Genomic DNA, 22,352 nt, shown 5'->3' on the forward strand with positions numbered 1-22,352 from the left:
GTGTGAGGGACGCATGAATGGGGAAAGTAAATGACCAGTATGTTCCTCAATAGCTCTCTACTTCATTCAGATAGGCAGGGTCTGTCCCTGAACCCAGAGCTCACCCATGCCAGCTCATCGAGCTAGCCAGCTTGTCCCAGGGATCCTCAGTCCCTGCCTCCAGAGTGCTGAGAGTAGAGGCCGCCACCATGCCTGTGTGGCTTTTACACAGTCTGGAATCCGAACTCCAGTCCTCAGGTTTGTGGGGCAAGCACTTTCCCCACTGAGTCACCTCCCCAGCCCTCATCCATATCTTAAAATCATCATCCCAGGGGATCAACAAGACATGGATGGTCCCAAAGATCTCAAAGCCTTCTAGCTGTAGCCAGTTCAACTTCCCCAAGTGAATTCTGGAGCCAGCCAGTCCTGGGTCCACATCCCCCAGCCTCAGGTGATAGGATGAAGGGACACAGGTGCCTATGTAACCAAGAAAAACGGGCAAATAACTAATGGATTATTGGCTGCCTAGGAAGGGTCCTGCATTTCACCTGTCACCTTAGTTAACCGATCGCATGCCAGTGGCATAGGCTTTCAAGTGAGGAATCAATAGTTTACAGCCAGAGATCAATAGTTTACACAACATTTTAGGTATATTTAGTAAACAATGAAGACATTTTTAGGAAGCTGAGGATGTCACTCAGTTGATGAGAATACTTGCCCAGTATGCATGCACAAAGCCCCGAGTTCAATCCCCAGCATGCATAAAACCATATATGGTATACCATACATGTCTATAATCACAGCACCAAGGAATAAGCAGCATGAAGATTAGGATTTTAAGGTTACACCTGGATATACCAATATACCAATACCGATATACAGTAGTATTTCCAGCTAAAACCAGCTGAGACCAGACACAGTTTAAAAAACAAAACAAAAAAACCCAAAACAAACAAAAAAACCCCTCTACACTCGAATTATATTCCACATTTCTCATTCACTCCCAGGAGTAGGGACAGAGCATGCCAGGAGACATCATCAGGATAGCCTCACTCAAACATGCTACTTATGGAGGCCTTCAGGCTGGAGGAGGGCTCTCCTCTGTGAGTAGAAGAGGCTTCCAGGCACAAGGAGCAGAAAGTCCCACAGTGGTAGAAGATGCCCAGCTCTGTTCCTGGGGGAACCATGCACCATCAGACCTAACTCTCTGAATACCATCAGCTGTAAACATAAAACATTAGTTACATCTGTATTATGCCCTTCCCGTCTCTCCAAGCATGTTCAAATATCCAAAGGCTGGCTCTACACCTTTGGTATAGATGTAGCATGAATGTTAAATGGTCTTATTAATAAAATCAAACCTGAGGCAGGTATTGGGGTGAACGTTGAATGATCAGAGAAGCAGAACAAGCCACAGCTACTTCACCTTGCCAATTCCTCAGCTGACCCTGTTTTCTCAGACTAGATGCCTCTCAGCTGAACTGTGCTGCTCAAAAACCTAAAAGCTTAACCAGCCAAATGTAGAAAGGTCTCCCTAGATCCCGAGAAATCCTCTCACTCATCCAGGAAACAGCAGGTACTCAGTAAGGGTCTGAGAAGCTCATGACCTCTGCCTTCAGATGAGTCTGAACTTTCCTGGCCAGATCGGGTCTGCCTGTGGCCTTTATCACCATTCACAGCTGTGTATAATGGGAGACTCTATATATATAAACTGAGCAGAAACCAAATATCTGTGAAACCACAGGCCTCCCTATGATGCAAGAGGAGGTGATGAGAAACTGTGGGCTGGTCTGATGTAGCCTCAGGAGAAGAAATCATTTGTTATTTCTTTCTCAGTTGCAAAAGCATCACAAGCTGTTTTCAAAAGAAATTACCAGAAAAGGCATACAAAAGACAAACCATAAATCCGCATGCCGGGAGGCAGCTGAGGGCTCCGAGGTCTTACTCCAAACATTAAGCAAAGCTCTCCAGTCCAAGCACATGCACACGTGACTACAGATGTGCGTGCTCCCTTATCGTTTAAGTCAGCCTTACACCAACCAGTGACTTCACTGCCAATCTCAATGTCAAGGGCAGAACCCTACAGGCTTCAGCTTTCCCACCAAGCTGAAGGAAGTGAACGGGCCATTTGGGAAAGCAATGGGGGGCAGCTCCAAATATCAAGAGCTGGTGTCCCTGAAAAGAGGCATATCCTCGTTTGCTTTCTGTTGTGGTAATGAATAGCATAACCAAAAGCAACTTGGAGAGGAAAGGGCTCATTTCATCTTACAGGTTATAGTCCAGCGAGGGAACTTGAGGTAGAAGCTTGAAGAAACACAAAACAAGCACAGAACGCTGCTCACTCGTTTGCTCCAGGTTTTCCTTACGTTCAGCGACCTCTCTTATACAGGCCAGGCCCACGTGCTTAGGGACAGCACCACCTACTGTGGGCTGGGCTCTTCTACATCAATTAGCAATCAAGGAAATGCCCAAAACATGCCCATCAGCCATGTGAGGAGACTAAAGGGCGGGTGAGTTGAAGAAAATGCCTAACTAGGCAGAGAGTGAGTGGGGACCCTTCTAACCCCCACCAATTCTCCTAAACCTTGGCTTTCTCCTTCAGATGACATGAGAGTACAGGCGGTGGGGGAGACAGCTCAGTTGGTAAAATGTCTGCAGAGTGGGCATGCAATTGTGGGCTCAGGGCTCCCAGCATGCCATGCAAACTCAGGTCTGGTAGAGCACTGACCTAAACCCAGCAGCACTCAGCAAGTTTAGGCTGAAGGAAGGATCAGAAGTTCAAAGTCATTCTTAGCTACACAGTGAGTTGAAGGCCAGGTTAGGCAACCAGAGTCCCTGTCTCAAAGGGAAAAAAAATGTTCTGCATTCTGGTCTTCACTTTCCTCTTCACACTCACAGCCCACAGGATGTTCCCGGTGAAGGCTGCCCAAGGGACAAAGAAGGTTCCTTCCCAAGTGCCAGCTACAAACCTCAACGAGGCTGGATGAGAAATGGAGACCGTAAGACCCATTCTGAATACATCTAGAGACCTCGGAGGGTTTGGCTGGGCTGCACAGGTTCCACCACAAAGGCATGGGTATCTCCTGAGGCTTCTCCAAGGAGACAAGAGGATTTAAAATCGTCTCCTGGCAAAAAGCAAAGCAGAGCTTACTTTCCCTCCTCCTGTTTCCATTGACTTTTCCAATGGTTCCACGGCCACAGAACACATTCCCAGTCAGGAGGGATGGACTGCACATCTCTAAGGAAAACTATTTCTTAGGATCTCAGAACGTGAAGACTGAGGGGGTACCAGGGAACCAAGAATCAGAGGGACAGGAATACAGAGAACAATGATTCCCATGAGGGCAGGGCAGGTACATGCAGGCCCCAGAGACCAGACAACTCCACCCTGACCCCAGTGATAGGTAAGTCACAGGAGCCCACAGCACTCAGGGGCCTCACCTAATTGCTGCAGCAATGCCCCATCTGACTGTGCTGTGAAATGAGCCACGGTCCTCCATTTCCTAACTCCCTACGAGTACGAAGAGAGGCCCTGTTCACCTCCTATGTCCACCTCACCCCCTGCTTCCTTTCTCCATTTCCCACTTCCTGGCCACCCACAGAGATCATGCTAGAAGAGCAGATTACAAAGTTCTAAGGCTTCCCACGATCAGACCTTCTCAGAGGAGCTGCAGATCTGCAGAGGTGCCACATGGCCTGCCTCAGTCCTTCTGGAGGGAATGTACACCCCCACCCCACATGCCTGCTTCAAGGGTAGTAACAAGGGTCAGACAGCTTATGCAATGACCTCGAACACACCCCAAACACAGGATCATCGGAAGAGTAACTTGGGAGCTGCTGCTTAGTGGAATGCACTTAGTTCCTGGGCTATGTCCAGAGGTCCGTCCAGAGGCCTCCCAAATGGCTGCTCTTAACCTGGCCCTCTGCACAGCACATCATTCATGGCACATGTGTCACCAAACCCAGGTCCTGATTTAGCCTTCCCTGTTGTCCCTTCCAGGTTGCTGAGGAAACCCCTGTCCTACAGTGTTAGCAAATGCTTTTTATACAGCAGGCACCTTCATGGGTAGATCCTGCATTGAATTAGCCCAGGAGAAAACAGACAGAGCAAGAGAAAGTGAGTGAAGTCATGAGCCTAGGCAGACCTGAGCTTAAGCTAGACCAGTACATCTCAGCAAGGTGGCTCCTGTCAGATGATGGAGATCCCTACAACTAAGAGAAGGGATGCTTGTTGTGAGGACGAGGTCAGAAAATGTGTGTCTCAGACACTCAAAGTAAATACCTGCCGATGTTGCTGAGATGCACTAGGATCAGAAACAATGACTATGCCCTGCTGCTGCAAGTATGAACTCCTCCAGACACAGTGAGTCTACTTACCAGAAGCCAGTGTGACAAGGGAAGGTGAAAGAGTCCTGGTATGTCCATGTGCTGCAGGCAAACCTAGGGAACAACCCACATCTACTCCAGCTCCAGCCCCTGAGACGTCTACCTAGATAACTGTAAGACTGAGAATCAGGCCATCAAGGAAGTTGATCGTGGTCACACAGACCTTCCCAGAATGGTGGACAGAAGGCTATGACTTGGCATACCAAAAACAAACAAACAAACAAACAAACAAACAACAACAAAAAACCATATTAAAGTTCCATGATCTTACTACTGTGACACGGGAATGCTCCCCCATGTAAGAGACACGAGGTGGGAGCCACAGCCCAGGGCCAAGAACTCCCTAAGGGAAGTGATACATCAAGAGTAGCTGTGGATTGCAAGAGGTATTTGATAAAGATAGATGCTGATGGGGCTGGAGATCTCTATGCCCGGATCTGGAACGTTCATTTGAGTACACTGATCTATTGGATATATACCACTGTCTTCTGCTTACCCAGACTGAGTGAGCACCCAGAAACAGAGACAGTGAGACCGTGAGAAAGGCTTGCTCTGGTGTGTTGCAGTACCCTGTCCCTGTCTTTGCAGTTCACTGGATGAGATAGATCTTGACATTCTGTTTTCAGCACCCCACCAGCGTGTGTGCCAGGGACCACAGCCCAGCTCAGCAGTGTTGAAAGAGCCTGCTCAGGCCAAGCAGAGTGGTGATCAAGTCCCAACTTTGAGGGCAAGACCCTATGTCCTCCCTACATTGTGGCTAGAGAAGATGGCGTATGCTCCCATCTGTCACCTTCAGAGCAAGGGTGACAGCAGCCCTCCAGCGATCCATGTGTATCCCTGGAATCCCAGGCTGGCTCTCCCATCCCCACTCTGCATACATCCAACTTTAGAAGCCTCAGCTGTAACCTCAGAAGAAAAGCTGAGAATCTGACAGGGAGCTGGCGAAAACAGACAGATTGGGAGGGTGGTGGGAGTGGAGTGCGTGGTGGCCTGCAGAACTTACGAGACAATCCGCGGTTCTAAGATTGGAAACGGGGTGGGAGGGAGTGAAGACATTTCTTATACTTAAAAATAGAAGCATCTGCAAAGAGGTGGCCCTCGGGGTGTGCCTCCAGGTGTTCTCCCAGATATCAGGGGACAATGAGAACTGGTGCATCACTGAGTCCAGATGCTGCTCCAAGAGATTGCTGTACCAGTCAAACCCGGGTACACCATGAAGAGGCGGCTCTGGGTAAACTATGCGAAGCTACTTAGAACCAGGCTCAGGATGGACAGCACAGGGTGCTCACTCCCCGTACCATCAACCTGTGCAGCATGGCTCTTTGGTCCCAGCTCTGCCCATGCCCACGGGACATCAGATGAGCTGCTTGCCCAGTAACCATCTTGTTCATGATACTGTTCCAAAAAGCCACTCCCACACTTCCCAGAGACACCTGTACAAAGATCGGGTATATCTCAGACCTGTGACCTGAAGAGTGAACTGAAGTCTCTGGAGGACACTCAAAATGTGTTGGTGGCCTAGAGAAGCAGAGGATGCTCCTTAGGAGTTGCTTCATGGGTCCAAATTAGTTAACCCAGTCCTGGGAGCCACTGATGGGAGTGTTCAACTACAGGTGTCTCAAGATCTTTGACATTTAAGAATATTCTGTAGGGCCAGCAAGAGGACTCAGGGATAAAGGCTCTTGCTGTTGAGTATGATGCCTGGTACCCATGTCAAGGTGTGAAGAAAAAATATCAACTCCACAATGTTGTCCCTGACACACACACACACACACACACACACACACACACACACATACACACACACAGAGAGAGAGACAGAGACAGAGACAGATAGAGAGAGACAGAGACAGACAGACAGACAGAGAGAGAATCATCACCACCACCACCAATAACAAGTAATTTTTAAAAATTATGTGTATGAATGTTCTACCTGCATATATGTATTGCACCATGTGCCTGGTGCCCACAAAGGCCAAGAAAGGGCATCAGATCTCCTGGAACTAGAGTTACAGATGGTTCTGAGTCACCATGTGGGTGCTAAGAACTGAAGCCAGGTTATCTGCAAGAGCAGAAAGTGCTCTTAACTAAACACTGAGAACTCTCTCCAGCCCCATAAAGTAATTTTTTTTTTTTTAAGAAGAAGGAAGTAGCTGAGTGGCTTCACAGACAATTCTGAGAAGACTCTAAAAGGTGAGGGGTGAGTGGAAAGCATCTTGTGCTCTCTCCACAGTGTGTCAATTGTCTGCACGGCTATCAGATCACATGCGAGGGGCAGCCCTCTATGCCTGTATGCCTCTAGAAGCATGGATGATTGTTCTTGGCTGGAAGCCGAGCAATCTTGTAGATACCACTGTAACAGACAGAGTATCAGACAAACCCAAGGATTCTATGAAACAGAGGGAATATGGGTCTAAGAGATTCTCAGACTTAAGACTCAACTGCCAATCACACTCCCAAGCAAGCATATGAAGCCCAGGGTACCTCAGTGTGGTTGCCTGTGACTAGGCAGCTTCCCACAAGCCACCAAGGGATGTATACTGTAACCACTAGACTGAAATACCAAAGCACACCCATCAACAAATGAGGCCAGTAAGGCAGACAGTTGCAAGGCCTTCCTCAGGGGTGCCTCTGACTCCTGAGACCCCCGCCCACCATGTCACACCTCTTTCAGGCATAGTCCCAGCACTACATATCAAGGACCCCAAGGCTAGGGAGTACCCTCAGGAGTTTACCAGCAAGATCTCCTTTCAGGGCACCTCATCTCTAGTAAAAATAGAAACAAGAAAGGAATTTGCCAGTGAGCATCCAGGACTCCTCAGTGGTCAGACACAGTCCCCTATGAATCAGACAACCCCTTAAATGTGGTCTGTGCTATTCTGGAACCCCCCAATAAGCTCTTAAAAGGTTAAAAAGGATCACCTTATTTTGAAAGGCCCCCAGAGGGTTTTTGGCCATGGCAGATTTTTATAGCCTCGTTCAGGGTCAGGATATGTACGGATTTTGCATTCCCCCTGAATTTAACCAGTATTTAAGTGTACCGATTATAGCTGGAAACACACGTCTCTTTCCAGCGTGTGGTTGGAGAGGTGGATGGGGAAACAGCTTTGGAAATTTACAGCCTAGAAATAGCATGTGGTCTGTCTGCTTGGGAAGAACCAACTCCCTGTGACAAACAGGGAGAAGCCCAGCATGGACCAGCAAATAAAGGACAGGCCAGAAAGCAGGGAATTTTGTCCCCATGCCCATCCCTGGACACCAGGAAGGCTTCCCAAGTCTAGGACACACCAGACTCAGAACTGGAACTGTGATGACTGGGCCAGGCTGCAATAAGTGTGAGCAATTGTCCTGAGAGGAGGCTGGCTTTAAAGAAGCAACAAGGGGTTAACAGCAGGGGCTTCCTGTCCAGAGGACCAGAGTTCAGTTCCTAGCACCCACACGATGGCTCACAACTATTTGTAACTCCAAGGAATTGACACCCTCTTTTGACCTCTATGGGCATCAGGCATGCACACAATGCACATATATACACATAGGTCACATGCTAACATATAAAATTTTCAAAAATAAACAAATCTTTGGGGGGAAAAGGGAGAGTAATAAAAGTGGAAATGTAACCATTTCCTAATTGCCTTGCATGAAGGAGCCACTGTGCCTGGCTTTGGAAAGGCACTCTGAGCCACTCTGCATCTAGTTCCTACTCTGCTGAGATGGGGTAAAGAGTAAATTAAGTTCCTGGGGAATTTGTAGGTTTTCTGACTTTGTCTTGGGAGCATCAGCTGGGAGACCCATGGTGAGCACAGGCCACAGGGGTTTGTTCCAATCTGGGCCTGGGCGGAATGCTGTTTGAACTTAGTTTTAAGGTAACCTGTGAGAAAGGATCACTCCATGGCCATGCCCAAAATAGTGTCTGGAAATCACTGCATGGGATGATCTTAACCGTTCACTCTAAGATGAACTTTCCGTGGTTCCACACTTAGATGCACATTAACTCATAGTAAGACCTACAGAAAAAAGGGACCCCACTCCATCCAATGGGCACCTTGTAAATGCATCTGGCTGTGAAACCTTGATGTATGCCCAAATTTCAAGTCACTGGAGAAAAAAGTGGAACAAAGAAGTTTCTGCACTTATCAAATACACTACTCACTGTTTAGGAGGAAGATGAAGGTCTCAGGTCCCTCTATGATGATGAAAGAAAAAAACAGGCAATATGAAACCATGAAACAAATCCAGAACTAAACTTGATAATCACCCACCTCTGTACATGTGTTCACGTGAAGGTGTGGAGACTGCATTTGAACATCAAGTACCTCTATCACTCTCCATCGTATTGTTCGAGGCAGGGTCTCTCACTGACTATTTATGATGGGATCTCTCACTGAAGCCAGAGCTTGCCAGTTCTGTTAGACTGGCTTTTCAGCAAGCCCCATGGATTCACCCATCTCTGTCCCGCCCCGCCCCCCACCCCCAGCCCAGAATAACAAGACATGCCATCACACTAAGACTTTATTTAACATAAATTTGGGGACATCAAACTCAGACCTATATGGCAGCCTCTTAACGACTAAGCCATCCCCCTGGTCAGAAAATTACCAATCTTACAATTACTATGTTCCTTCTTCATGTGTGTAGGACACAGGCAGAAGACCCTGCTCTTACACAGGTGTGAGATCTGAACTTCCCACTTAGCTCAAATTCATCAAAAATGCTTCTTCTACCTTGGCTATTAGTCATTCTGTCTTCATTGACCATGTACACAATGGTTGTGAGATACCTCCTAGCAGAGAAGGGCTGCCACCATCGTGCATGCTCTGCACAATGAAGTCAGCTTTGAGCCATGGGGCTTCTTGAACATTCAATAAACAATCAAGACAAATCAGCTTCCTTCTGATGTTCTAAAGAAAAAATGGACAAACTTGAGGTGAATTTCACATGAAGTACTGAGGATCTAGAGAGCTGGCTGAGAGGTCAAGAAGACTCGCTGACCTTGAAGACCAGAGTTGAGTTCCCAGCACCCACATGCTGCTCCCAACAGTGTCTCCCCATAATGGATCACTAGGCTTCATCTATAACTGAGCCCAACTAAACAGTCAGGAGCATGTAATTCACATTACATCAAAAGAATCTCTGAGGAAATGGGGTAGAGTGATTAACTGAGAGTTAAGAAAACCACTTTTTTCTTAAATCAGATAAAAAAGCAGTTAGAGAAAGGAAAAAGTGTAGGCCAGACTTTCTCATGAGTAAAGGGAGAAAAATTTAAAACAAAATATGAGCAAATAGAATCCAGATGTGCGTGAGACATGTATTTAAACATGTTTCTCCAAGGACAGCAAGAGAATTTGACATTACAATAAGCAACGTGTCACGTAACACAGGAAGAAGAAAAAAAAAACTCGGTGGGAAACGGGTCTGATCCCACCAAACTGAGGGAAACCCCAACATGCATCTGTGATCAAAAACAGAAGACAGAGCTCTGAAACACAAACCAAAGGTGGGGGGGTACCTCCTTAGCCTACTAAACCCAACACACAGAGAAAAGCGACAACAAACAGCTTTAATTAAAATCAGTCACAAGGAAAGAACACCTTCACGGCTTTCATTCTCCCCCCCACCCCCCCCAACAGAAATTCCTCTATGACAAACAGAAAACGAAGTGGAGTAACCTATTTCTCATTACTCACAACTGAATTTTATAGGTAGGGGAATCTTCATACAGATTTTAAAGAATACTTTAAATACAGATGTAATAAAGTAATTCCATGCAGGGTCAGCCAAAAAAAAAAAAAAATCAATGAATGTGTAGGCGGACTCTGATAGCTGTCGTTCCCCAAGTCAGGCAGCTGGGGACAAACTCCACACCAGAGTGTGTCCCAGTCAGGGTTTCCACAGCAGTGATAAAACACTATGACCAAAAGCAACCTGGGGAGGAAAGGGTTATTTCAGTTTCTGATTCTCAGGTCCCATCATCCATGAAAGTGAGAGCAGGAACTCACACAGACCAAGAACCTGGAGGCAGGAGCTGATGCAGAGGCCATGGAGGGGTGCTGCTTACTGGCCTGCTCCCCATGGCTTGCTCAGCCTGCTTTCTTATAGAACCCAGGACCACCAGCTCAGGGATGGCAGCACCTCCAGAGAGCTGGGCCCTGCCATATCAATCATCAAACAAGAAAATGCACCACAGACAACTCAATAGGGATATTTTCTCAACTGAGGTTCGCTCTTCTCAAACTCTGGCTTGTGTCAAGTTGACATACGACTAGACTGCACAGATGGGCAAGGCTCATCTATAGAAGAGCACAAGATTGAAGTAAACAAAGCTGTTAAGAAGGCATATGATAGAGACCCAATGTCCCCATAAGAAAGTTCAATGGGGAAAAAATGGCCGTAAGGTCTTGTCGGCCTGCACAGTTAACACGAGCCAGTCAATTCCTCAGTAGGGTTTGCTGGGTTTGGTTTTATGTCCTTGCTATGGTGTAGGCTGTGCTCTGGCTTCCTTTCTCTTGCTGTGGTAAAACACCATGGCCAAAGCGACTTAGAGGAGAAAAGGGCTTACCTCATCTTACACTCCTAGGTCCCAGTGCACCATTTAGGGAAGTCGAGGCAGGAACTCAAGGCAGGATGCATGAAGAAGCACCACAAGCTGGCTCACTTGTGAGGCTGCTCTATGGCTCAAGTTTAGTGAGCTTTCTTATGCAGCCTAGCAAGGGATGGGGCCACACACACACCTACATCAGTTAACAATCGATACTATAGCTCTCATAGACCTGGCCAAGGTCAATCTTATCTGGATGATTCCTCAGTCAAGAACTTCTCTCTCAGTTCATTCTAGAGTGTGTCAGGTTGACAAAGCTGTCCGGGTCAGTGTGAGTTTTGCTTTGTTTTTGCTTCTGATGCTATGATGCTTTATCAACTAACTCTATAACTTTGTAGAATGTTAAAGAGCCAGGAGGAGGTTACAACTTCTTGGAGTCCAAATATGGAAGCTCCTCAGGAGCTACGGTGACACCATAAGAAGCAGTGACACAGAGATGAGCAGATAAAGTGACAGGAGGAACCCCAAACAAATACACAACACACAGACTGCTGTGAAGAGATATATCATGACCACCAATGTTTTCTTATAGAGGAAAACATTTAGTTGGAGCTGGCTTATAATTGCAGGGGTTTAGTTCATTATTATCATGGTGGGACATGGCAGCACATAGACATGGTGCTGTAGAGGTAGCTGAGAATTCTCCATCTTGATCTGAAGGTAACAAGTTTAGTGATGAAGGTCCCACACTGGGCATAGTTTGAGGTTCTGAGACCCCAAAGCCCACCCCAACAATGACACACTTCTACCAAGAAGGCTATACCTACTCCAACAAGGCAACACCTTTTAATAGTACCACTCCCTGGGAGCCAAGCATTCAAACACACGAGTCTATGGGAGACATTCCTATTCAGACCATCACAGCATGTCATCAGGATTGTTGGAGAAAAAGGGATGGGGGTTAATCAATAGAGTCCTGCTGTATGTCCCCCATGGATAAAAATCATGTCAGCTCCCAATACCCCACACACAAAGTAGTGCCCAATAATTTACAAAACTATCCAAAGAAACAATAAAGGAGCACTTTGGGACCTCAGGATATAGAGCATCTCGGGTACATGCCCTTAATCGTCGGGTCCTTAACTTTCAGGAAGAATTGATAAGATTCTGCATGCTGTAGTCAAGACTGTGCAACCATCAAAAAGATACTTCACAGAAAATGATAATCAATGGCACAAACTGGGAGCTGCTATTTTTAGCAGGCAACACTAACAGTAGTCTTCAGAATGTATAAAGACTGGTTTCAAGTCAGGGAGGGAACATGCAGCCTAACGGATGAAGGACAGAAGTAGGACAAAACAGCCAGTAGCCATAGGAAGGATGGAGTGTGCAGGTGTGAGCTGACATGCCAGTCACATCAGCACGAACTGGGGAAGAACTAACATGCCCCACAGTACAGCACAACAGGATGTTTTTAAAGCACAACTTTGAAGGAAGGAAACTCTGTCAATGGTAAGAGCAAGCATAGAGCTTAGCATGCTTGAGGAAATCACCAAGATGGTCTCGTAACTGATCATTAATGCACTTCTCTTTGGCACAGATGCCCTTTGGTGGTATTTGATCAAGGAAAAAAATGCATTTGCAAGTGAGAAAGATATACAAGAATATTGATAGTAGTGAGCTTGTGGCAGCCGAGACGAACAATAAAAAAAACCCACGTGTGTGTGACAGGAGAGTGCCTGGGTCATAACTATAGCTATAAGGAATCCTAGGATTAAGCTAGAACATGGGCTGGGGGGTTGGCTCAGTGGGGAAGAAGAGCATCAGACCTGGGTTCAGATACCAGAATCTACACAAAAAGCCAGGAGTGGCATGGTTTCTCCTTCAAGTCCTGCTTGAGTTCCTGCCCTGACTTCCCTCAGTGATGGACTGTGACCTGGAAGTACAAGCTGAAACAAACCCTTTCCTCCTCTAAGTTGCTTCTGGTCAGTGTTTCGTCATAGCAACAGAAAAAAAAAAAAAAAAAAAAGCTGGAACATATCAAAAGGCTGCATGGGAATTATGCAAATAACCCAACTGTATCCATGACTTGTCTCTTAAACATGTACTTTTCAGGTCCATATACACAGAAAGAGGTGGGGGGGAGGGGAGAAATTCAGCTTGTGATTGTGATTTTATTGCAAACATTCTTTAATGATATGCTGGTGAGGACCATTTGGCTGTTTTGATCATTCCAGAAATATAAGAGGAAGAAGATGATGTTCGAACCTATCCATTATACCTGTACTCTGTCAGAAGCAGCCTCACCTAAATTTTGAATTCAGATGTTTCATTTTTACTATATATTCCATGTATATAATATGAACGCTAGAGATGGGGGCCCTAAAACATTGAGAAATCCATGTCCAGGCACAACTTGTCCGATGATTATTATAAGCAATAAAGTCAGGATTAAAATGAGGTTGCAGTGGCTGAATTGTGCTATCCACTCCGAAGCACAGGACAAGGCCAAGATACTAATGGCTTTCTCGTTTATATTTAATGTGGTAATAGTAAATGGGGCTAAAGTGGGGAGTTACTTATGCAGAGAGTATGAGAGAAGGCTGCACGGCACTTCTGCCAATGTGAATGTGTGTCTACAAAACTCTACTGTTGGCCTTGAGGGGATAATAAAATCAACTGTAGTTTTAAAGTCAAAGGAAGGACACATTCATCTTCTTTCAGCACATGCCCCAGCTTCTGGGTCTTCTGCTCTTCAGGTTGCTGCTTGGATGGAAGCAGCAAAACGTACCATCACTATCCTGTGTCTATCTGCAAGCGTAGCCCAGAAATTCCCCACAATAAAGTCACATAAAAAAAACCACAGGATCACGGGAGCTGACTCATTGGGCCAGAGCACTCAGTGTGAAAGCACCACCTGACACCAATTCCCCCGATCTTCATGAAAAGCTGGGCGTGGTGTTAGGGAGTAGAGGCCAGCAGACCCCAGGAGCTCACTAGCCAACCATCCTAGCTGGAACATCAAGCTTCAGATTAGTGAGAGACCCTGTCTGACCTCATTTCTCCAGGTCCATGGCCCTGAATCCATGGAAGCAGGACACAGAGACCTGCCGACCTAGCTGGAGGTCCACAGCTGCCTTGGCCCTGCAGGCTAGGAAGCCCAGTGCACAGCAGCAGGGAGCTAGGATAACCAGATGTGGTTCTCTCACTTCCAGCCGTCTCCATGGTCAAAGGATGGTTAAGGCCCAGCCAAACTTTCTCGGCCAGATTTGCCCCACCCTTTTTTAAAATGAAGACTAGTCTCCAAATTGGAGGAAGAGGGAAGCAAATCCGAAGAAAAGCAGATATTTATATATCGCTCCACTACTCCGACTCCAGATGTGGACGGAGGTTATCTGGAGGTATCTTGAACTGTGTCATTTCAACCCTAAATACTTCTAAATAATTTTTGCTTGGGCCAGAGGGTCATTTTCTAGTATTTTGGCCTCTTTAGCCCGAATTTTTTTCTTTTTTTTTTTTCTTTTTTTTTTTTTGAGTATGAAGCCATTTCATATTTTTTGGAATTTGAGACAGATTCCTAAACAAACATCCTAGGAGATGGGTGTGGGTGGACGCTGGATGGAATGCAGGATCGGCTCAGCCTTGGAAAGCTTTTGGGTCTGCTCCCTAATGGTTACCCCCACAGCTGGGAGAGCCTGCTTCTCTGGACCAATAAGTTCCTTGCAGACAGCGCTGCCATGATCCTAAAATGTTGATGAGAAGATACAAGCTCACAACACTGTTCCAAGGAAGAGACAGGCAGTGGGATATCCCTTGAAATGTCACCTTTGATGTCACCAGGCACCTGACGGTGGTACTGACTGAGCAAAGAAATGCATCACTGTCCTCAAAAGAGCAAGCTGGTAACATGGTTACATGGAGGATGGATATGGAATTCCTGAAGCAGAGCCTTTTAAAGAACAAATAATGAGAGTGTATGGCAGAAGAAGGCCTGTGTTTCTGGGGCTCAGAGAAAGTACCATGGAGATGTTTGATTTCTGGTCCCTCATCACTCATAGGGCCATGGGTGGTACCCACACTCACCTCCTCTAAGTCCTGACTCCCAGGGTGTGAACCTTCTGATCACTAGACTCAGTTCCCTTCTTACTACATCATCTCAGCCTCCACTGTGAGCAGACTCCCCATCTCTCCTGCATGCCAGCAGCTCCATTCTCTCTCATTTTGTCCCTTGACTGTCTAGCCAAACAGCAACTCAGCTCATGACCTACTGTGTGCCTCTGACTCCCCAGCTGGGCCATCCAGGTTTAATATTTTAGCTCACAGTAGCAGCAACGTGGTGTAGCTTGGTCACATTGCCTCTGACGTCTGGAAGCAGAGAGAGATGCCTGCAAATGTTGGCGCCCAATCAGCTTTCAACTTTTTGTTTAGTTCAAGATCTCAGTCCATGGAATGATGCCATCCACATTAAAGGTTAGTTTGCCTGTCTTAATTAATCCAATCTAGAGACTCTCTCTCTCTCACACACACACACACACACACACACACACACGTTCAAAAATATGTCTCCTGGATGATTCTAGATCCTGTCAAGTTGACAGTCAATATTAACCATCTATTAACCATCGGAGCGGACGACCTGTCACCCTAGCTCACAAAGAAACACACCTGCAGACCTGTAGATTTCTTCCACCCAGTACGCAGCATAGCTGCATATCCCCCAACAGCATTCCCATGGTAAGCCCCAGTGCCTCCTCAGCCAGAGACAAAAATGCCTTCAGCAGTACGCTCACAATGTCATTAGACGCAGTCACTCCCCACCTCTCCCCCCCCACACACACAGACTGTTCCCAGCCAAACAATAAATAACTCTTCTGAACTTGGTCTTTCTGCAGTAAAGCTGCTCAAAGCACCTCCCAACTCTCTCCATCACTCCTTCCAGCACCGTCACAGCCACCAGACCAAACCACTGGCATCACCAGTGACCCAGATGGCTCAGATCCCAGCATCCATCAGTCTGACTCACCTCACCCAGGCCATGAGCACCTGACACAGCTCCTTGGTGGCTCCTTCTGAAAAATGCCTTCACGTGGCCAGCCCTTGCTTCCCCTTCCTTCCTGGTTGTCTCCTGCAGGTCTCCTTCACTGGACAACCCTCCACTCATGCTCTTCCTGAAGCTAGAAGGTCCCACAGCTCAACTTCTAAATCTTTCCCTCACCGGGCATTTCACATCTTATTCCTTCAAACAGTGGCCACTGGTCAGAATCCCATTTATTCTGTCTCAGTGTGGATCTGTCTCTTAACGTAGGCTCTGGGGAGAGCGGCCAGTGCAACATCCACACTAGGGTATCCCAGAATCATCACAAACTCAACACATCTACAAAGGAACTTTCCAGTTCCTTCCGGAATCCAAACCTTCCCCAGTCACCCTTTCCCTCCTGGTCAGCTGTATGAAGACATATTTCATAAACCTTTTTCCTTTTTCTCATGACATCTTATGGAATCTATCTGTAAGATATATCTAGTGACTGCTCACTTTTCTCTACGTCTTCTGTGCCTGTATAATACACTGCCATTGTGTATTGCCCTGATGCCGCAGTGATTTCTTCTAGTGGTTGGTGGCTGGGACCACCTCCTAGATTGTATGTCTGTCCTTCACCCTCTGAGTCGACGCCATCTCAGCTACCAAAGTGAATCTACTTGGGTGGGATATGGATTCCCTTCCTCCTCTGCTTCAGTAAAATTGCACAGGTTTCCCATGATGCAACCTGAAATCTTTGAATGGCCGCCATGTCAGACAAACCAGATTCCTGCCATCTCTGAACCCAGCCTGACTCTGGCTTTCCCAGGCTCCCTTCGAGACACTCTTGTCTTCCATGGAGCTTCTGCAAGCTGCCAGGATGCACTGCTTTCACCCTTGGTGACCTCAGTGTCCCTCGGCAACGTTCTTGCCCAGGTGCTAAGTGGCTAAAGCATGCAGCCCTTAGAGGTCTGAGTTCAGATCCCACCCGTTTAAAAAGTCCTGGCCACCCATTAAAAACTGCTATGTGTGTACTTGTAAAGCTTTCCCTGTATTTTCTTTTCTCTACAACACCTGTGTCCTGTCAAGCATCATAAGTCACTTCCTCACACCATCAGCTACAGGTGGCGTCTCCCACGGCTGTTCCTACCCTGTCCTCTCACCACCTGACAGACAGCGAGAGGCAGCCCTCCCTGGTGTTGCTGTGTCAGAAGAGCACCAGGTACACACGACAACTCATTCTTTATGTTGCCAGAGCATGAATGAATACAGTAGACACCCCCACCCCCGTGAGTCACATAAGTGACAACAGCTTTCTGAACCTGTCACTTAGCTCCAACATGAGATTAGTGACATCAGCCTCACACTGTGAAAATAATCAGCAGCCAAAGAGCAAAACATGTTAAAGCATAAATGTAACGTAAGTGCATCCACAGCACTCCTTGAAACTCATCCAGGAGAGATCTGCAAGGAATTCACCTACATGGCATAAGAAGGGTTAAAAGGTCTACTGAGGCAGGCCAACTGTCCCCCCCACTGAGACTTTAAGAGTGAGAAAGAGATAAGAGAGGGCTCTAAGCCTTCCTTTCCAGAGTCCAAAGGTACCTGTGAGAAGGGCAGAGGTGAGGAGAGGCGGTATCTTCCTGCCAGGTCTTGGGGTACCGCTGTGCTCCTGAGCATTCAGGTTTCCTCTTCCCTTAAGTAGAACAAAGAGGTCTCTGTACTAGGTAGGGCCCCTCCAGCTGAGAACGGGAGCCCTGGGTATGCCAGACTCAGCAGAGCACAAGGTACCTAGGGAGCAAGAGAATGGAGAGGTCAGCACAGGAATAGCTGCAGGGTGACAAGGCTCAGATGCTAAGGAGGACACACTGACACACAGATCTTCCTAATTCCAAGCCCAAGCGGGGTAAACAGCTGTCTGAGAACTTAGCACAGGAAGCATCCATGTAACATGACAGTGTGCTAGAAAAACAATGATGATTCACCAGGTAACCATGGCAAATTCCACCCAAGAATTAACAGATCAGCCCATCACTGAGGACCATCCTCCAGTCCTCAACCAGCCAGCTCTGTCCCAACAGGATTCCTACAGGGAGACAGGCAGTGTTGCTCTCTAGACACCCAATGGAAAGTTTCTTCCCATCAAGAAAAGCAACATTGAAAAACACAACTCGAGAATGCATAATGAGAAAAACAGAATTAGGAGAAACAAGAGCTGTGGGAAACAGCATGAAGGCAGGCACGCCTCCATTAGTAATTATATTAAATGGCTCTAATGGGATGCAGAGAAATCTACAGGGCTGGTGGAGGGTGGGAAGCAGTGAGGCCTGCTTGGGAAACACTTTGCAGATCTTAAAAGCTAGGGGGGCCTATGACCCAGGAAATGCCTGAGATAAATAAAAGGATGGCTACATACTAAGTCCTGCACACACATGATCAAAGTAGCATCCCTCACACTAGGGTACTGGTGAAAACAACCCACATGTCCAATAACTGGTGAGTGTTGCGTGACCATGCAACTGTTTTGGTCTGGAAAGGAACTACAGTACTGATTCACACTAAGACACGTGTGTGTGTGTGTGTGTGTGTGTGTGTGTGTGTGGTATGTAGGTGTGCTCACCTGTGCAGACAGTAATGAAGGCTAAAGGTTGATGCTGGAATGTCTTTCTTAAATCACTATCACACCCATTTTTTTTTAACACAGGGTTTCTCACTTAACAAAAGTTGGCACAGGGTCTCTCACTTAACAAAAGTTCACCATTTGGCCAAGACTGGTGGGCAATAAGCCTGAGGGTTCTTCTGTCTCTATCTCCCAGTGCTAGGGTTGCAAGAGCCATGGCTGGGTTTTCACATGTGTTCTGAGGGGTTGAACTTGGGTCCTCGGCAAGTACTTTACCCACTGAGCCGTTTCCCCCAGCCTGAAGGTCAATCTTGAACTCACTATGCTAAGTAAAAGACATTGGGCACAGGAGCCTTTCATTATATACAACCACTCATGTGCCAAATGTCCCAACACACAAATCAATGGAGAGAGAAAGGCAATGCCTGGGTTGCTGAGACGCATTGCATGGTCCTGGGTTACTGGAGACCACTGAAAGCATTCTGGAATGAGGTCATGGTGATTGTCACAAGACCATCTGCAAACATACTCAAAACGCCTGCATGGGGGGCTCTAAGACAATGAGTTTCATGCTATGGGTGGCAGGACTGGAAAACTATTAGCTTAAAAGAGGAGGAAAGGCCAGGCGGTGGTGGCGCACGCCTGTAATCCCAGCACTCAGGAGGCAGAGGCAGGTGGATCTCTGTGAGTTTGAGGCCAGCTTGGTCTACAAAGCAATTTCCAGGACAGCCTCCAAAGCTACAGAGAAACCCTGTCTCCAAAAACCACAAAAAAGGGGGGGGGGGGGAGGAAGAGGGGAAGAAGAGAGGGAGGGAGGGTAAGCACAAGCCCCTGGAAGAAGCCAGGAGTATAGGGTAAGATTGCACCAGAATTTCTAAAACTTTTGCTTTTCTTCAAGTATGGCTTTGCTCACTGCAACACTCCTGAAGGAACTGTGCTTGTTTTGATGGGTTTACGGTCATGGGGCACAAACCACCAGTGGCCATTTCCTGCTCCTGAAGGAAAAGACTTCCTGGTCCCTTCAATGAGGGCCTTGAGAGCAGTCGTGTAGGTGACATCCTGGTAGACAGACCCGTGTCTCTTTGGTGTTTCCTTCTCTCTTCCCTTACACTAGAACATCAGGCTTTTCCCATACAGCATACAAATGCTCACGTCTCTTGTAACACTCATGAGCTGATTGCTCAAGGCCAAGGACTTCAACACTCACCCTGTTTCTCCGGCAGAGCCCTAACCCCCTACCCCTAAGCCTCTCCCCTGCATGCAACTGGCCTTGAAAGGCTTCACTACGCCTATTCCAGAAGATGCCACAACTAGGCTACTGGACTATTCTCTGCCTTCACTTGGCAATAACTTCTGACTCTTCAGACAAAAGACAACACATTCCTTCTAGAGATGTACCTTGCTGCTGGTGTTCCCACATAGGAAGAGCCTAGAAATAGCATTGAGACTCCAGCAGGAAAGAGGCATTCTGCTCAGACAGCACACTGGTGATTGGCCACTTTTTGAGCTGCATCAAGATGAGCTTTGCCAAGGCCAGCCAGCTGTAAACCCGCCCAGGCGCAGAGTTAGGAGCCCTGTGTCCCTACTCTCCAACCTCTCAGGCTGCAAAGCCCACTTGCTCCCTCATTCACAAAGCCTGTTTGCATCTACCCTGGAAAACGGGCACAAGTGGGACATGGAATACTAGGGAGATCGATGGGGGAGAAGGAGACCGGTGGGAGTGAAACAAGAGAGGGAAACGGGGTGAATATGGCCAAAATACATTATATACATGCACGTGTGAAAAGTGCCACAAGGAACCCTGTTACTATGTATAATTAACATATGCTAATGAGGCGCATAGAACACATGTATTATGTACAGATGTAGTGATGAGTCATTTGCATTTTAAATGTATTTTGTTATTTATGGGCAGGTATGTGTGTATATGGAGAGTAGAATGAGGGATCAGATTCCCCAGGGCTAGAGTGACAGGCAGTGGTGAGCTGCCCAGTGTTGGTGCTAAGAACAACACTCTGGCCCCCTGCAAGAGCAGTAGTAGCTACTAACTACTGAACCACCTCCCCAGCCCCTCATTTGCATTTTTAGAGCTAAGTTGTCAGAAGACACTATTAATGGTGGTAAATGGTAAAGGTGTTTTAAGTTATCTCTCATTGGCTTACTGATTTAGGGAAGAGAATACATAAAGAGCAATAAAGTTTGATCTTTTTTTTAAAGTGCCGGTGTCTGTCTCTTCCTTGGCTGTCTGTCACACATATTCTAGCATACAGTCCCCATGCAAGGACTGTGACTCCAGAGTATCCAGCACCTCTTGCCCAGCAACATGAGCCAGTGATGAGACCTGTGGGTGCTCAGCCCTCTCTGTGTGCATCCAATGAGCCCTGCCAGTTTCCATAACCCTTCTGCAGATACCAGCAATGGACACGTTGGTTGCACCCTCTGTCCCTCACCTGTACTTGGACTCCTGCTGAGAGACAGGTAGGTATGACTGGAGTAGTGATGGGCAAGGAGTCCTTAAACTTATGAATTTTACTTGCAAGGAGGCTGGAGAGATGGCTCAGTGGTTAAGAGCACTGACTGCTCTTCTAGAGGTCCTGAGTTCAATTTCCAGCAACCACATGGGGGCTCACACAACCATCTATAATAAGATCAGATGCCCTCTTCTGTCATACAGGAATATATGTACTTATATACATAAAATACATAAATAAATAAATCATTTAAAAAAAAAGAATTCTCCACAACATGGAACCCCAAGTCTTCCCATGACCCTTCTAGAAATTAACAAAATTCACTTCTGTTTGTCCCAGTGAGCGAATATAATAAATTATGGAGTGAGCCTTTTCATTTCCTGGCAGACAATCCCAATAGCATCTAATTAATTCATTCCTTCATACGAACATGGATGCCTCCACAAATATAAAAGCCCCCAAAGGCCAAGCTTATGCAGAAAACATGAAGAAATGATCTCACTGATTCCTTTCACCAGGTATATGCACATCTCTATATAAAAGTGTCATATGTGATTGTGCCTTATTAAATAAAGGCAGTCACTAAAATAACCATGCTTGTGAGGAGAATACAAAGTTGGAATCATCACTTGGCACCTTTCCCAGCACATCCAACCATAGCTCTGGAGCTGTGTGTGCCCCAGGATAGCCATGCCAGCTTAATACAAAACCATACCTGCGGGTTGGGGATTTAGCTCAGTGGTAGAGTGCTTGCCTAGCAAGCGCAAGGCCCTGGGTTCGATCCCCAGCTCAAAAACAAAAACAAAACAAAACAAACAAAGAAAAAACCATACTTACTACAAACATTATGAGACTTTTTTTTTCAACTTTATTTTGTAATTTGATTGCACAAATGTAAACTCTGTAGATGACAATCTGTTGCCCTGTGGAATGGTGGAACAGGCCTGCTAAACCTTCCCAGTCTCTGTGCCTAGGCATACATATCCACACACATATGTAAGCACGCCCATGTGTACGCTTGTGAGTCCTAAGTGGCTGAGTAAGGTAAAGCCTTGCATGGGAAGGGGGCCATTTCTTAGACTGGTCTCACGGTCTCTGAAGAGTGATAACAGAATGACTGAAATGAGGAAGCAGGGTGTAAAGACAGCTGAGAAGGAACCAGCTCAGTAAGGCTGGTGTGCAGGACTCAGGGGAGCCCTAGCAGCTGTGGCCAGAGGAACCAAAGCTAGATGTGTTCTGAAGTGAGTTTCCGGAGCAACTGACTGTAGAGAAAGAAGAGGGGAGGTCAGGACGGAGAGGGAGGAGGGACGGAAGTGAGGACAAGGAGGAGAAAGAAGGGGGGAG

The 22,352-nt window shown here is 46.9% G+C and overlaps 1 protein-coding gene across 4 annotated transcripts in view; it reads right to left on the minus strand.

The window, feature by feature from the left end:
* Positions 1–22,352, minus strand: part of Rnf144a (ring finger protein 144A) — a 117,885-nt gene that overhangs the window by 74,623 nt on the left and 20,910 nt on the right. For 3 of the 4 annotated variants that reach the window (XM_036170736.1, XM_036170738.1, XM_036170737.1), the window contains one exon: positions 17,523–17,708. The exons of the other annotated variant lie outside the window; for it this stretch is intronic. The gene's annotated coding sequence lies outside the window, so the exon portion shown is untranslated. The remainder of the gene's footprint in view (positions 1–17,522; positions 17,709–22,352) is intronic. 4 annotated transcript variants of the gene reach the window in all.

This window comes from Onychomys torridus, chromosome 21 (assembly GCF_903995425.1).
Source record: "Onychomys torridus chromosome 21, mOncTor1.1, whole genome shotgun sequence".
NCBI lineage: Eukaryota > Metazoa > Chordata > Mammalia > Rodentia > Cricetidae > Onychomys > Onychomys torridus.